Here is a 7788-nt window from a genome sequence, read left to right on the forward strand (position 1 = left end):
TTTAAGAAAAACGTGGTAAAAAGTTGTCTAGGGCTTAATATTAGCTGTTACAGCACCACAAAAAGTTTGCAGAGGAAGCCAGCCCTAACAAAGTAGTTCAGAGACCTGAACACTCTATTCCATGCACCTCATCACTGGTCACTGTAACTCATAAACATGAGGGTTACGTAGAATGAGTTGACTCTTAGTACTAGTTTCATTCTCTTTCTGATTTTGTATTTCGAGAGAAACATTTATAGGCTACAATAAAATTGCATTCCCTGTTCCTATCGTCCCCAATGGCATTGCCGCTGTGGTAACACCGGTTCTTATCAGATCACAGAAGTTAAACGGTGCTGGGCTGGGCTAGCTCTTGGATGGGTGGCCATCTGGTCTGCCGAGGACTCTTGGCAAGCGGGGTGCACTCAGCCAGTGTGAGGCAAACTGAGGAGCTACTAGATTGAGAAGTAGTAGCTCCGGTATCGAGAGAGCGGTGTGCTGAGTACATGCCCCTCTATATCCGCGTCCAGTGACGCCTGTGAGCTGAGGATGATACGTTGGCCGGCCAACACCGTTGGGCCTTCATGGCCTGTTCGGTCGTAATTTAGTTTTTTTATTTTAGTTTCTATCTTCACCAGTACGGGTGTAGCCTCTTAGGTTGAGAAATACATAAATTTCTGACAGACTGAGGAGACCTTCAACTTGTTTCACTTTTGTCAATGGGAAGTTGTTCTCTTTGTCTCCATTAGACCTATGGTAGGTCTATCATGTGTTCTGTCACACAAAAAAAATTGAAACTAAAGTTAAAATATTCTGGAACGTTACGCAGAGTCAGAGTTCATCTAAAGTAATTGATGTGTCGAACCCTCTGCGGGGATCTTCCTCAAGATCTTCCGGTGTCCACTATTGGTAGAACACTGTCTGAGACTTGTTGTTGATGTGGTCTTCCGTCCTGATACTAGTTTGATGCAGCTCTCCATGCTACTCTATCCTGTGCCTGCTTCTTCGTCTCCCAGTACCTACTGCAACCTACATCCTTCTGAATCTGCTTAGTGTATTCATCTCTTGGTCTCCCTCTACGATTTTTACCCTCCACGCTGCCCTACAATACTATCTGGGTGATCCCTTGATGCCTCAGAACATGTCCTACCAACCGATCACTTCTTCTGGTCAAGTTGTGCCACAAACTTCTCTTCTCCCCAAACCTATTCAATACTTCCTCATTAGTTATGTGATCTACCCATCTAATCTTCAGCATTCTTCTGTAGCACCACATTTCGGAAGCTTCTATTCTCTTCTTGTCCAAACTATTTATCGTCCATGGTTCACTTCCATACATGGCTACACTCCATACAAATACTTTCAGAAATGACTTCCTCACACTTAAATCAATACTCGATGTTAACAAATTTCTCTTCTTCAGAAACGCTTTCCTTGCCATTGCCAGTCTACATTTTATATCCTCTCTACTTCGACCATCATCGACTTATTTTGCACCCCAAATAGAAAAACTCCTTCACTACTTTAAGCATCTCATTTCCTAATCTAATACCCTCAGCATCACCCAACTTAATTCGACTACATTCCATTATCCTCGTTTTGCTTTTGTTGATGTTCATCTTATATCCTCCTTTCAAGACACGGTCCATTCCATTCAACTGCTCTTCCAAGTCCTTTGCTGTCTCTAACAGAATTACAATGTCATCGGCGAACATCAAAGTTTTTATTTCTTCTCCATGGATTTTAATACCTACTCAGAAATTTTCTTTTATTTCCTTTACTGCTTGCTCAATATACAGATTGAATAACATCTGGGATAGGCTACAACCCTGTCTCACTCCCTTCAAAACCACTGCCCCTTTTCATCCCCTCGACTCTTGTAACTGCCATCTGGTTTCTGTACAAATTGTAAATAGCCTTTCGCTCCCTGTATTTTACTCCTCCCACCTTTAGAATTTGAAAGAGAGTATTCCAGTCAACATTGTCAAAAGTTTTCTCTAAGTCAACAAATGCTAGAAACGTAGGTTTGCCTTTCCTTAATCTTTCTTCTAAGATAAGCCATTTTGGTTATTGTTACAAGGCCAGATTAGTCAATCATCCAGACTGTTGCCCTTGCAACTACTGAAAAGGCTGCTGCCCCTCTTTAGGAACCACACGTTTGTCTGGCCTCTCAACAGATACCCCTCCGTTGTGGTTGTACCTACGGTACGTCTATCTGTATCGCTGAGGCACGGAAGCCTCCTCACCAACGGCAAGGTCCATGGTTCATTGGGCGGGGGGGTGTCTGAGACTAGTGTAACTTTATCTCATAAACAGGAGTTTTGCCGCGTTTGTACTGGAGAAGTGGGAGTATTGGTTAAAATTCTTGTGACTACCATTGGTGGGCCGTCGTCATTGCACTTACGCAAAAGGAGCGTTATTGGATAAACTCTAGTGTATACTATTTGTGTCTTATCGTCATTGGATAGAAAGGCTCTATTCCACACTTACGCTGGAGAAGGTTTATTGGTTGACATTCCTCCTACTGCAACTGGTTGGCTGTCATCATTGGCTAGATGCGAAACGGGCAGAGCTGTAGAGGGGTAATGTTTACCCAAAATATTTTTGTCCGTCGACGTGACTTGCATTGCGTTGGCTATGTCGCTCGCACACCGCGGCCGCAAATTCACTTCCCAATGGCGGGGAGACACGATGCCGGAAGCCTATAGCCGTCCGCTCTATTGAAATTACATGCGTTCTTCGAAATTTCAACTGATTCTTGGACCTTTCTTCTGTAAATGTTTGTTTCCTTGGCCAGCACACGCACGTTATTAAATTCGATGTCAGAGCCCCAGTTCCCATGATGTTTCGTTACTGACGAATTTACGCTTTATTTTAGCTGCGTGTGCCTTTCGTTTTCCTTAATGCGTTTTTTAACAGTTCTTCCCGTTTCGACTGTACACACTTTGCGCAGCCACATGTCACTTGATAGACGCCTGAATTATGGAGGAAATCAGGTGCATCCGTTTTTCGTCTGAAAAAATCTTTTTTTTTTTTACTAAAGAAAGATGTCTGGATTCCTTTTTTCTTTAGAATTCTGCTTATGCTGTCAGTGACCCCAGAAACGGACAGTAACCTAACAGAGTGAGAAGGCGGCTCCTCTTCATTCTTATTACCATGATTAATATTCCGCCTAAGAGCCCTGTCGATTCAACAACTTTCATAGCCATTTGAGCCTGCCGCTGTGGCCGAGAGGTTCTAGCGCTTCATTCCGGAACCGCGCTGCTGCTACGGTCGCAGGTTCGAATCCTGCCTCGGGCATGGATGTTTGTGATGTCCTTAGGTTAGTTAGGTTTAAGTAGTTCTACGTTCTAGGGGACTGATGACCACAGATGTTAAGTCCCATAGTGCTCAGAGCCATTTGCTACGGTCGCAAGTTCAAATCCTGCTTCGGGCACTGACGTGTGTGGTGTCCTTAAGTTACTTAGGTTTAAGTAGTTCTAAGTCTGTGGGACTGATAACCTCAGATGTTAAGTCCCATAGTGCATAGAACCAATTTTCATAGCCATATGATGACGATGGCCCACCGATGGTATCCACAAGAATTTTAACCAATATTCCCACTTCTCCAGTACAACAGTACAAACGCGGAAAACTCCCCTTTATAAGAGAACGCGACACTAGTCTCTGACAGTATTCTAGCAATAGTTGATCCTGAAGAAGATCCAGCAGAGGGGTCGAAACGTCTATTACTTTGGAGGAAATATGACGCGGCGTAACAACCCTGAAGATTTAAACTTTAGTGACAACGGACACGAAATCCTGCAGACGTACATATGTACAGTTTTCTGAGCACACATCTGCCCATCCACAAACTCGGTAAAATATATTCATATTTGATCCTGGGTCCACAGCTGCTGTGGCATCACGATGCTTGCGCTCCTAATATTTATTTTATTTTCGCACTATTGTACAGTTTTAGCCTTAGACCATTTTCAGGAACCCTGTTACTAGGTGTTTTGTGAAAATGTACATCTTCAGTGCGTAATTTGACAGTTGAAGTTAAATGTAGAGACTACGCAAAACAGAAGATGCGCTAGATGTAACAATTCACCGCATACATTTTTTTGCCGTTTTTTCAGAAAACGTCTACGATAAAAAAATGCTTGAAATTTGGCGTAAGGTGTTCTTAAAAAGCACTTACGCTAATTATACATTGTATACATACAAATATTTTCTGTGGCTGTCTAATAGCATTTACATAGGTCTAATATCAGTGGATAACTTCGACTTGTCTACTATATCTGTAAGTAATCCACCAATTAGGATAAAATAATAAAGTATAGTAATATTTTATATCTGCCTTTAACTTGAACCAAAAAAGGATGTACTGTAGAACTAATGTTGTTTCACAGAAAGTCCCTTAGCTGTTCACCATTTGATGGTTACACTGTATTTAAGAAAGAAGTACATGTAAATGCAGTACTTGGGAAAGAACCTTATAAAATCTAATATTTTCAATACTAAATATAGCAAAGTTAGTATGAATTTTGTGTAAATACAAACATAACCCTTCAGTCCAAAAACTTTCAAGATTGGATGAACAAGAAATTAGTTCTTCATACGCTCTGCTTTGTACATACCCCTCATCCCCCCCCTCCCTCCTCCCAACTCTCATCTTAGTTCAACGACACACGAAATGTTCACACAGGCATATAACTCACTCCTCTCTCGCTTTCTCGCCTGTATTCCTTAAGATAAAGAAGACTCCTGGCACCTGGCAGCTCCATTGCCAGTTTTTAATTTTATGAGGGTTACACAGAAAGCAACCTAAGATCGATCGCGAAATGGAAACCACAGTGAAATTCTTAGATGTTTTATTTGAAACAGTTAACTACGCTTTCCAGCTAATTCTCTGCGTAATCGCCGCATTTTTGGTAGGGTTGCACCACCTCCCCAATAATCTCATCGTAGATGGCAGCCACCTGTGATTCCCGCCAATTCTCCGTGATGGTCTGCAACTCGTTGTCTGTGCTAAAAAGCTGTCTTCGTAGCCAGCTGTTCATGTGAGCAGAGATGAAACTCAAGTGGAGCCATGTCCACGTTGTATTGTGGGTGACCAAACACTTCCCATAGAAAATGCCTGCAGTGTACGGCTGGGATCTGTGAAGATGAAGAAGAAGAAGACGTAGTGGGGTTGCATGATATGAGGCGAAATGTCTCTGCAGGCACCCATACTTGGCGGGAGATACTATTGTTTGAGGTATTTTTACGTAGTCACTGTGCACTCAGAACTGCAAAGTGCAACGTGACGCGATCGATGGCCATGCTACAGACACTGTGCAAGGCTTTAGTGCAAAGCTTCATGGGATTTTCACTGTAGTTTTCATTTCGCAACCGATCGGAAGTGACTTTGTGGACAACCCTTGTAAAATGTAAAACTGGTGACACAGGTGCCAGGTGTCAGGGCTCTTCTTCCACATTGAGGAATATACAAGGGAAAGCGAGTGGGGATTTACATGGCTGTATCAACATTTATTGTGTATTCCTCAAGTGGGGGTTGAATCCAGAGTTGGGGGTGGGAATGGCGGAGGTATTATGCAGAACACATGAAGAATGAAAACCATCATCCGAAGATAACAACACAGACACTCACACATGATTTTTTTTATAATTTTCGTCTTTTTTTATCAAGCCAGTCTTGAAACTTTTTGGATGGGTGGGTTATGGGTGTATGTACACAGCATTTCTCATTAACTGTGCAATATTTATTTACATGGGACTGAAAAGCCAGGCGCTGTGGCCGAGCGGTTCTACGTGCTTCATTCCGGAACCACGCGCCTGCTTAAGTAGTTCTAGGGTTGAAAATAGCTCTGAGCACTATGGGACTTAACGTCTGAGGTCATCAGTCCACTAGAACTTAGAACTACTTAAACCTATCCAACCTAAGAACATCACACACATCCATGCCCGAGGCAGGATTTGAACCTGCGACCGTAGCGGTCACGCGGGTCCAGACAGTAGCGCCTTGAACCGCTCGGCCACCCCGACTGGCTAGTTATAGGGGACTGGTGACAAGTCCCATAGTGTTTAGAGCCATTTGAACAATTTTTGTACTAATAAAATGGCGAGTGACGAGAGCCTCCCGTCGGGTAAACCGCCCGCCTGGTGCAAGTCTTTCGATTTGACGCCACTTCGGCCAATCACGCGTCGATGGGGATGAAATGCTGATGATTAGGACGACACAACACCCAGTCCCTGAGCGGAGAAAATCTCCAACCCAGCCGGGAATCGAACCAGGGCCCTTAGGATTGACAGTCCGTCGCGCTGACCACTCACCGGGGGCAGACAATTATGGTACTGAAATCGTTAAATGTTGAACCTCTGATGATGATGAACAAAGTTTTCGAATTCAGTAACGAGAAGAAACAATAAACTGTTTTAAAAAATGAATCTCGAATTTAGTAGTCGGTAGCTGTTACTGAAACCATTTTCAGATCCACCTGACAACCTTGTGGCGCTGTTATTTATTTAGAAAATTACACAACATGCCGAGTATTTGGCACAGTGCAGAAGTGTGTGTGGCTAGAGCAGCCGTATCGCAGTGCGGCTTTCGTCTGCGCGGGCAGTGAGCGCTGGGAACGGCGCGGACGAACGACCGCTCCTGTGCCAGTATATCGCGTGCTTTACGGGCGGGCGTGACGCACCGCGATACGACGCGACTCGGCGGCGTTATTTTCGTTTCACACAGCAGCGCCACACACGGAAAAATTAATGGCGGGGTTCCCAGCAGCGCACGCGGAACAAACAGCGAGGGGCGCAAACATACCGAAGCGCCTGCATGGCGGCGACCCAACGCACGGGTGTGCATCACAGGTCGCGGCACCGCAGGCGGCAACCCCAGTTAGGTACTACCGTCACGCTACGAGTTTACACTGTAGGGGTATCCATGCCGTGAGTATTCAGATATGCAAAATGGAATGTTTTGTTAACAACATACATAAACCCAAAACTCACGTGAGTATGGTGCAGCATGAGCTCTGCCCGTAAGCACTCTTGTAGATTTTTACTGTAATTACATCGATTATACCGACTCACCCGGCTGAAAATAATTTATTTTGTACACTCCGATCACAGCATTTCAATAATTGGTATTCGATATCTGTAATGAACTTGATTTTATGCTTTTAGGAGGAACTGTGACAAGTTCAGCAGTACAGATGTCGCAAATTCCCTTGCTGTAGGAAGAGAAGGGGTAGCAATGCTCTTATATAGGTTTTGCGCTTCAATATATAGCATAGCCGAGTTTCTAGTTCAATAAATAATTCTGCTGCGCTATTTCGAAATCCTATCCTAGTATGTGTTCTTCTTGTGGTGTTCAGTCCAAGAACTCGTTTTTACACAGCTCTCCGTGCTATTCTGTACTGTGCAAGCCTCTTCACTATTGCATAACTACCGCAACCTACATTAATTAAAACATGCTTATTGTAATAAACCCTTGGTCTTCCTCTACAATTTTTTCCCCTCACACTTCCCTTCATTACCAAATTGACAGTCCCTTGATACCTTAGGACGCGTGCTATCAGTCAAACCCTTATTTTACTCCAGTTGTGTCATAACCTTTTCCCCCATTTCGATTCAGTACATCTTCAAATGTCACAAACTTCATCATTCTTCTACAGCAGTACATTTCAAAAGTTTATATATTCTTTTTGTGTAAAATTGCCTATTATCCACGTTTCATTGCCATACAACACTACACTCTAGAACCTCCAGAAAAGGTTTCCTAACATTTAAATTTATGTGATATATTATATATTAACAAATATC

This window comes from Schistocerca gregaria, chromosome 5 (assembly GCF_023897955.1).
Source record: "Schistocerca gregaria isolate iqSchGreg1 chromosome 5, iqSchGreg1.2, whole genome shotgun sequence".
NCBI classification, from domain to species: Eukaryota; Metazoa; Arthropoda; class Insecta; order Orthoptera; family Acrididae; genus Schistocerca; species Schistocerca gregaria.